The following is a 10,356-nucleotide window of genomic DNA, read 5'->3' as shown; positions in this document are numbered from 1 at the left end:
GCATGCACTCTAACGTTTCAGTTGTGTGCATTTCAAGAAATCTAATATCACGTGTCTCAAACGGTAAAAGAACAACATTGCAATTAGTAATGATCTGGATTTAACTATTGAAACTAAGCTGGAAATCATAACCAGGACCTCTCTATATAGGTCCTGGGTTCGATTCCCAGTTAAGTTTTACTATAACTGAGTTTTTCTTTCTTCCAAGAAATTTTCACTGCAAATTCTCAGTTCAGTGCAATTACACCCCTCGGAGACAAGACAAGAATGACCGGACCACGTTAAGCCGTAGGTCCGGTCATTCTGGTCTCTCATTTATTAATTTCTCCTTTTTTTAATTTTTAACAATGTTATACATAGGCCTGGTCCTTATAATTAACTGATAGTGATGAGTTAAACATTATCATACCAACCCACATTCGAGCAACGTGATGGGTTTAAACTCCATCCCATCTTCTACAAAGAGGCCTACCTATAGTGGGCCGAAAGCTAAAAATGATGGAGAGCTTCCCCAAAAGAACTACAATTATAGTTTAGAGCACAAACAAATACATAAACTGACAATATGAATAGAATACCAAAAGAAAACAGATAGACATAAATTATAGCAGAGCGACAGCTATTTAAGAATCGCAAAAGCATTCAAACGCAAAATGGTTCATCTGAGGGCGAGCCGCATCAATCAATATCGTCAGTCCGTACGTTTGTACCGGAACCGCGCATCCGATAAATAAATCCGTCCCAAAACTAAAGAAACTAAGGAAATTGCGATATTCCAAAATTGATTCGCCGTGCAGGACCCTCAGTACGAGTTTGCGCGTCTCGAATACTTTTCATTTATATCACAATATAATATGTATTTTGTGATGTGATTAAATTATACCTGTAAATCTATACATGTTATAAACAAAGACCTCTGCCGCGTCAGTCTGTCTATTCGTGATATGTCTGTAGGTGTTTCACCAATAGATCGAGTAATTTATGAAAAGGTAATGAAAATAGATTTATGAGTTATCAAGAATTTACTTAAGGTAATAGAAATATGACTTTAATAATTGTAGGAAGAATTATTTGAAACTAGCTGCTACCCGCTACTTCGTCCGCGTAAAATTATGTTTTCCACAAATTGTTTCCACAGCCATTCAGTAGTTTATGCGTGAAAGAGTTCACACCATCATTAAAATCAGTTTTCGCAAATCTTGCAGGAGCCATGGTTTTTTTTCGGGACAACCTTAACCGATCTCCATTCCTCGGTTCACGCTGGCCCAATGCAGTCGTGAAGTTAAAACATAATATAATATTAGTAGGAATAAAAGGGTCAGAGGTTTCCACGGACCTTAGTAACTCTACGATAATAACACTGGACTTCAACTCGGCAGGACAGGGTTCGATCTCCAGCCGTTCGATTATTGTCTAAACCACTTCTAACACCATTTTTGGCAACAAAAATGATTAAAGATGATGTATAAATAATATAAAAATCGAAACAAAAGAATTAATATCGATCACTTTATTTTTATTGCATTTTTGGTATTGGCAACTTTAGTGTGTATGCTGTAAAACAATAGCCACTTCTACTTCTATAGTAATTAGGATTACTTTACGCAAAGTATTCGTTATACAATTTCGTTTTTGAATACCACAATAGCTCGCACTAGGGGCGCATAACTTGTTTGGCTCAGAACATCCGCTCGCTCGTTCGCTTTAGCTTTCGAGTTTCGAGACGTGGCAAAAAAATGCCCCACACAATACTCGCATCTGCTTTCCGGCGTTTTATAAGCAGATGTTCTTAAGGGGCCCAGAAAAAATCAGTACCTGCGCGTACTTTTGTATTACGTATTGTTGTCCGTCTGTACTGACTGGTGGGTACTTATTTGTGAACTTGCGAGAGGGTGTCTACGTTGGGTTGAAGGCTGGGGATATTCCCACGGTGGTACCATTTGTATTTACTACTCTGTGTACGGAAATTTTGCTCTTGTTATTTTAATTTGTTTTTATAATGATTAAAAAAATCTCCAAAATCCAGAGCTGCGAAGTTGAACCCCGATGCTTCAGTGAGCAAGTTAAGCCTATGATACTACTAGGTATCTCGAGCCGCCTGTATCAAGCGAATACCTGCGACTCGCTTGATGTCTTCAGGGGGTCGACCAACACTGCGCTTTTAAGTGCGGGGTCGCCATTCCAGCACCTTGAGACCCCTGAGCTGAGCAATGTTTTCGCCTGCGGTATCGTGATTTTTTCGCGAATAATAGCAAAATAAATCAAATATTCAATTCATTAAGAAAACATAAAAGTGCATCGGGGAAATCAGGTGGACTTTCCTTTGGAAAAATAGCCTGGAGTTCCTACAGCGACTTTGAACTAAATAACACAAAAAAGACCTTAGTTCCCAATGTCTTGTATTTCACTACAAAAAGATGTGTAATTGTGTTACTTTAGAAAATTATATGTACCTTTGGAGTTGTCTGTTTGAGTTCCATTGTAATTGTAAATAAACATTATGAAAGCCTTTTGGATGATTCTATGTACTTACCTACTACGCGACAGCTTGTCTAGTGATTTTTGTATGTATTGAATTGTCACCTGGTATCTCCTTCATTATTATTTTATTCATTGTCATGTCTTATAGTGATAGACAGGGGTTTTCTATAGTAACGATGCCAGCAAATAAAAAGAGCATTGTGCAACGGACTATTTACAAACTTCCATCAAAAGTACCTAAGTTTTCATAAAGGTATAGCAAAGCCTGGAGCAACATGTGTTATTTATTTAAAATTTTGTAAAATTAAATCAATATTAAAAAGTTTGTTTAAATTTCAACGTGTAAATGTCAGAAACTATCAAACTAGACATAGCATATTATATTATGTGGTTATTTTTATAGCGATTGAAACCGTGGGACACAACTATGTGCGCTGTAGCATAGTGCGGGGTGGTGCGGGTGACAGTTGCCTGTTTGACATTGTTTCACCCGCGTGGTTCCCGTTCCCGTAGGAATATGGAGATAATATATAGCCTATAGCCTTTATCGATAAATGTTCTATCTAACACTGAAAGAATTTTTCAAATCGGTCCAGTAGTTAGATTAGCGCGCTCAATCAAACAAACAAACTCTTTATAATATTAGTATAGATTAATTGCCCTATTTTTGGACAAAACTGAAACACAAACTTATAATCGCTGTAAGTAGACTGTTCACAACATCAAACAACTTTTCTGTTTGCGGAAAAATAGTAAATATTTAGCCTCCCCACACACTTTATTTCGTGAAACTGATTTACAACTGAAGGTTTTGATTTGTAGCTTATTTTCTACTAACGGACGACTCTCGGTTTCCCTCGTATAGTTACCGTTCCCGTGGGAATACAACAACAAGACAATATGTCTATGTTATTTAATATAACATCAGCTCTCTCCCAGTAAAAGTCCCGTCAAAATCGGTCCAGCTGTTTCAGACATTAGTAAGAACAGACTGACGGACAGATTAAAAAAGAAAATGGTTTTTTATTAAGCATCTATATTATATAGTCTTGGTAGCCCAGTGGATATGACTTCTGCCTTAAATTCTGAGGGCGTTGATTTTAATCCGGTCCGAGGCAGACACATTACACAAGGCATTTTTAGTAAGTATATAAGAATTATAGTAATTCTTCATGATAGATTGGCATCATTTTCAATTAATGATAATATTACGAGTAGAATAATAACCTAACCTTGTATTGGATTTGTTTGTACAAAATGTGCGTTTGCCCTTATGACCAACTTTCTGTAGTCCGATTTTCTCGAAGGCCAGAAAGAGATGAAAATACATCGTACTAAAGGAAAAGCGAGATGGAAGGTTTCTTTCTAGGTGATTTAGGGCCAACCCTATTGAAGTGCCTGTCTTGGAATGAAACCTACTACAAGGGTTGAAACGGAAAGGGTCGCAAGGGTTCGTTGAACTTTGTACTAATTCCAAACGTTGTTTTTGAGTCGATAGGTACTTCGGGGAAATATATAAATCGTGTTTTGAGATCTGAATATTGTTTGTAGGCAGTATGGAGCGAAATCCTTTCATTGCTTTTGTATTTTAATATTTTATCAGAATAAATATCTAAAACAATTTATTTTTGGCGTAATAAGATTAGTTAAATAGGCAGTATTGGAAATCCCGTGCTCGGGAAATTAAAATGGAAAATGTTTACGTAATATTTGATAATAGATAGGATTAAAGCAATCTGGAAATTGTAGGCATCGGGCAAACACATCAAATAACATAAATTGATATAGCTGAATATTACTGATTATACATTTTTTCCAACGATATTTTATACTAGAGATCACTAGAGCATCAAAACTAAGAATGTGCATAATTGGTCTTAATTTATTTTAGTCGCTACGAAAGTTATTTAACATAATACCTAAATATTGATATACCACTATTTGCGGTGATTTTGTAGGCGTAACATATCTAGTATGAAAATATCGTTGGCTGAAACAACCGGCACAATGTGTGAATTATGTCATTCCAAGTCAAAAAAATCTACGTAAAGGTTGCTTACGTTGCAAGTAGGTATACGTCTTCATATAACCGCGCATCCAAGTTAAGAAAAAGAACTGCAAGGCATCATACAAAAAGTGGATTACAGATGAAATCTACCTCGTTAGGCTACTAAAACAAAATCAAAACCCGATTCCCATCGCATAAATCTCCCCCCATTATTGGGTAGTCCCGATAAGATTCGCGCTGCAAATTCATAAGCCATTGACCCTGGTGAGGGCTTTGTTAGACCTTTCTCAGGCTTGTCCCGTCGAGCAGCTGTCGTTGCAGCCGGCATTCAAGGCGGCTTGTAATTTTCTTGACGATTTTATAAACGCTTTGTTGTTTGGGATATTTTACGTTTTGATTTATAGACCCGATGCACTGAATTAAATTTGGGCGCACCGGAGAATCAAAGAGCCACCCGCGATAGATTTTTTTACTTTTATAATCTTCTCATTGTTGTCGTTATCTTATGTAGTCTTGGTACATTTTATTTAGAGAATTTTCTTATTTACCGGGAAAATAAGATAATAATAATTGATCAGGCTTTTCATCATTATATTTACCTCGACTAGGTTGAACATCTATTGCTTCAATTTAGATAACGTACATTCTTTGCATTGCTAGATCCTTCGGTAACAGTACTTTCTTCTGTTTCGTGTTTCATCAACAACAGCGTCATAATTAATCAGCATCCCTTATTTATTACTGGACATACATATTATATTAGAGAAACGCTTAGACCTTTTTTTTCATGTATTTGTAAATTGCAATGCTACAAAACTTTTCTTCAAATGGCAAATAATTTTCTGATGATAGGAATGCTTAGGAAGACCTGAGAAGTCTAGGTAGAATACAGAGCCAGTAAAAGTTGCTAGCGCACCCAATTTGCATTCAAAGTGTCTTGTAATTTTTGAAAACTATTTAAATTTTTCTTATTTAGAATATTCAATGTTACGTACTTTTAACCTACCTAATTAATGGTTTTGAAATAAAGTAAAAAAAAACACGAAGAATTAGTGAAATTTCAGAACCATCCGCCGTTTGTTTCTTAGAATTTTCAAGGTATTTCTTAGAAAATCCGCTCATAAGATAAAGCTAAATACCTACTGAGATAGTAATAAAACAATTTAAGAAAAGATAAGTAATTTCAGACAAAGAACGTAACTACTTAAGATAATACAACAAAGCTTTAGTGTGATCTATAATATTTTTATTTTTCTTTAACTTTTGGAACTGGTCAACATTTTATTGCCACCTTTATGTGAAAGAAACGATCGAATGAATGAATATTGTAAAGTCCATTGTAAAAGCTATAGATGTTTCATGCACTCTTTTTACTAAAAGCGATTTTTATCCAGATTATAATTTATTGTAATTTTTAGCAATGAAAGTAAATAAAGCCTAGAAAAAAATTGATGATTTTGACATGAACTGGATCACCTTTAGCTTAGTTCTGTATTTTTTTCATCGACAGTTTAAGTCTTGAATTAGTCTGTCTTTCTCTGGCTACAAGATTCTATAGATGAATTTTCAGTTATTAAATTTAACAAACAACTTTACTTAAAGTTAAGTTTGTTATTGAAGTACATGGGAAGCAAAGTGTTGGTTTTCCTATTACAGTTCGTTTCATGTAGGATGGTGCGGATGACAGTTCATTTTACTCTTGAAAGTTTTCCGCGATTCACGATAATAGTACGTATTACGAACGTCATACAGGCGACTGCCACCGTATCCATGTTATCTGAAAAACACTTTAGATAGCTGTACGATAAACGAGTTGCAGGATCTCGCCAGATACTTATATGACCAACAGCTCTTCCAACAGCTAAGTAAAGATTCAATGAAAATATCTAAAACCACGGCAGCCTCCGTGGCGCAGTGGTATGCGCGGTGGATTTACAAGACGGAGGTCCGGGTTCGATCCCGGTTGAGCCGATTGTTGTTTTCTTAATTGGTCCAGGTCTGGCTGGTTTTCGGCCGTGGCTAGTTACCACCCTAGGGGTAAGGATTTTCATCCTCCTCCTAAGAAGTTAGCCCGCTTCCATATTAAATTGCATCATCACTTATCATCAGACTGGTGAGGTTGTAGTCAAGGGCTTACTTGTAAAGAATAATAAAAAAAAAATCGGAAGTCCTTCATCGTATTCATAGTCTGATGAGGCAATAAATCGCACGACTGGAGAGATATCTGCTGTAGGATTGACGATTGTACGTGCTTTTTGAGACAGGTTGCCACAACACCACTTCCCAACTCGAGACTGCAATAGAACATACATAAAAAAAAACATAAAATTTCTTATAAAAGGTTTTTGTTTGTTTCTACAGTTCATAACAAACTTACTTTTCACTATTAATTGTTATCGATGTTTGTTGTATGTTTGTATTTCTGCAATGTGTTCAAAACATTGTGTGTGTGTGTGTGTGTGTGTTGGTTTTAGATGTGGTTTTTGTTTTTTTATGGTCAGTATACTTTTGCTTGACTATGACTAGTCATGCTTTATACAAAGTAATGATGAAGTCTATGATGCGACGCGCTTGAGATAATGCTCCTTCACTTTTTGAAAGAATTTACAAAGGAAAAACATCGTGATGAAACCTGCTTACCTGAGAATATTTGTTATTCTCTACGTGTGTGAAGTCTGCCAATACGCATTGGGCCAGCTTGGTGGACTATTGGCCTAACCCTTCTCATTCTTAGAGGAGACTCTTGCTCAACAGTGAGCTGAATGTGAGTTGTTAATGATGCTGATGAGGAAACAGTCCCCGGCAGGGCATATATCGTTAAACTAATACACATTTTTTCAGGGATAATTCTAGTATATGGAAAAAAAATTACGTGCAGGTTTATTCTTCGTATTCATTATTTTTGTCGCCATTTCATTAAACTTGCCAAGTGCAGTAAAACGTAGTCGAGCACAGTCAGGGGCAAATAGAAGCAGTTGTCAATGGGGCGGCGATGGGCGGCGGCAAATAGCTGTGTGTTTTCAAATTGATTGAAAGCAAACACTCTTTGCCAATGGTGCCTGGTTCAATAGCCAGACAGACATTTGAATTTTAGTTGATTGAATGGAACAGGAATTTCGGTAAATGCAATGTAAAAGACCAAACGGTTTTAACAGCGTGTGAATTTTGTATATGTTCGAAGTTTAAATTACCATATGAAACTAGAAAAAAAAAAGCCAGAAAAAACTGTCACCCGGAAAGAAATACTACAAATACGGTTAAAAGTAAACTCAACTGTTGAAGTAGATTAAAAGATAACCGGTCGATTATTTTCAGGGCCATAATAATCAATCGATTGACATCTTTTTAATTAGATTCTCATTCGAGTTTTGGTGCTATGCATACATCACACACATATATATATTGTTAATATTATAACCCTATCTTTTAGCTTCACCGTTATGGTAGTTTAAAAAGCTATAATCATCTTGTTTCATTACAATTTTTTCAAGGTAGACAATTTACATAATATATTTCATTTGTGACAACTATCTAAGTGAAGTGAATGACGATATGGGGCATGATTTATCATACTTATTATGCTGAGGAAAATGTTAAGAAAAACACGCGTTATACTTGGTTGTGAGTCTGCATCCTTGAAACCTGCCTTCACCATCAGTCCAAACTCCTTTACTTACTTATCTTGAACGAGCCGTGATATCCTAGTGGACCTATGCTTTTGATTCGGAAGTCGTAAGTTCGAATCCGTTCCGGGACATGCACCTCGTTATGTGCAATTTAAGAAATTAATCACGTGTCTCAAACAGTGGAGGAAAACATCGTGAGAAAACTTATACACCTGAGGATTTTCTTAATTCTCTTCCTGTGTGAAGTCTGCCAGTCTGCATTGGACCTGCGTGATGGACTATTAGCATAACCCATTTCATTCTGAGAGGAGACTCGCGCTCAACGATGAGCCGGAAATGGGTCGTTAATGATGATGATGTACTTTACTAATCTTAGAGTAGGCTTATGAACTTTGAGCCTTCATAAAATGAAGTATGTTTGGCTACATCGCAGGCTTTTACTCCAATTACTGTTTTGATGTCATATCAACGATGGCACCATCGAGTGAGTACTAGGTATGTAGCAAGATGAAGATCTACCTGCATACATAATCAGTGGTACATATTAATTTGACGTCATTGCACATAGCACGTACGTAAGTTGTTGGTTCTCGTAGCACCGTACACGTAGTAAGTACATACACTCGTAGCTCGTAGCGGGGGAGGCGCGGTCAAGGCGATACAGTGACCTCTGACAGTTGAAACTGCAAACTGCAGGTGACTCCTACTTACTATTGACTCTTCATTATGCTCTGGTAAGGCCTCATTCCTTATATGAGAGGGTAATGGAGTTTAGATCCACCATGCCGCTTTAATATGGGCTGGTGATAATGTTTGACATTTAGAATTCGAGACACGATGAACTTCCATCAACTTCCCAAACCGGACTGAGACATATACAACAATACTTTACTGAACGAAAGGCTCAGTAGGTACCAGATAACACGACCCAGGACTCGACCCAAGGATCTCCTGATTCAAATAGGCTAACCATTGGACCAACGAAGAAGTTTTATGTAATGTACACGTTCAATGTCCATGTATTTTACAAAACTTTTTAGGGACATGTGGCGCATTGTGTATTCCCGCAGCTGGATAATATTTTTAGTGATGAACCCATGTTTCTAGTCATTTCATTTATTCTCAACCTATATTCGGCTCACTGCTGAGCGCAAGTCTCCTAACTTAATGAGAGGGGTTAGGCTAATAGTCCATCACACTGGCCCAATGTGGATTGGCAAACTTTACACACGCAGACAATTAAAATTCACACAACTGAAAAGTTGGAGGTGAATGCCCCGAACCGGATTTGAAGCCACTCCCTCAGGAATCAGAGGCAGAGGTCCACTGGGCTATCAAGGCTCTCGTTTTCCAGTGTCTGGGTGTATTTATAGATTATATAAGTATATATTATATATAGATTATATATATGATAAAATCCGCTATCTTAGTATCTTTGACACAGGCTATGCGTATTATGTAAGTAGGTATATTTATTTACTCATTTATTAATTGGTCAATTTTTTACTTGATAATTTTTTTGCAATGGCAATAATATTAAAAGCTCAAGTTATAATTTCTACTTGATCTGCCGCTAAGTATCATACAGTAACAAGTAACATACTTAAGAAATAAACAACAAAAACTTTGAAGCAATACTCGAACTTATAATAACAATAGTAACGGGCAACCCTAACTGCTTGTATAGTCAAAGAGTCTGAATGGCATCTTCAAAAGCTTTGTGAACAGAGGGTTTGTATAGTTGACTGCTGTTACCGGGCAGAGGTACCTACCTATCTACTAACTACCTACTACCTACTACCCGTGAATACAGTCACATGTTAATAGCTTTGAGCGGTAGGTATTTTATGGTCAGCATTACATACATTCAATCGACTCGGAGAGCGAATTTTCGAATCCAGTCCGGGACATGCACCTCCAACAGTTCAGTTATGAATATTATTATACAGCCGTGATAGCCCAGTGGATATGACCTCAGCCAACGATTCCGGAGGGTGTAGGTTCGAATCCAGTCCGGGGCATGCACTTTTAAGTTATGTGCATTTAAAAAAAATAAATATCACGTGAAACGTGAAGGGAAAATATCGTGAGGAAACCTGTACACCTGAGAATTTTCATAATTTTCTGCGTGTGTGAAGTTTGCCAATTCGCATTGAGCCAGCGTGGTGGACTATTAGCCTAATTCTTAGAGGAGAAATTCTTTCTAAGTTGGATAGATAAATTATTATTTATCGAAGTAAG

Source organism: Bicyclus anynana, chromosome 17 (genome assembly GCF_947172395.1).
Source record: "Bicyclus anynana chromosome 17, ilBicAnyn1.1, whole genome shotgun sequence".
NCBI classification, from domain to species: domain Eukaryota; kingdom Metazoa; phylum Arthropoda; class Insecta; order Lepidoptera; family Nymphalidae; genus Bicyclus; species Bicyclus anynana.
Note: the sequence above shows the minus strand (reverse complement) of the source record.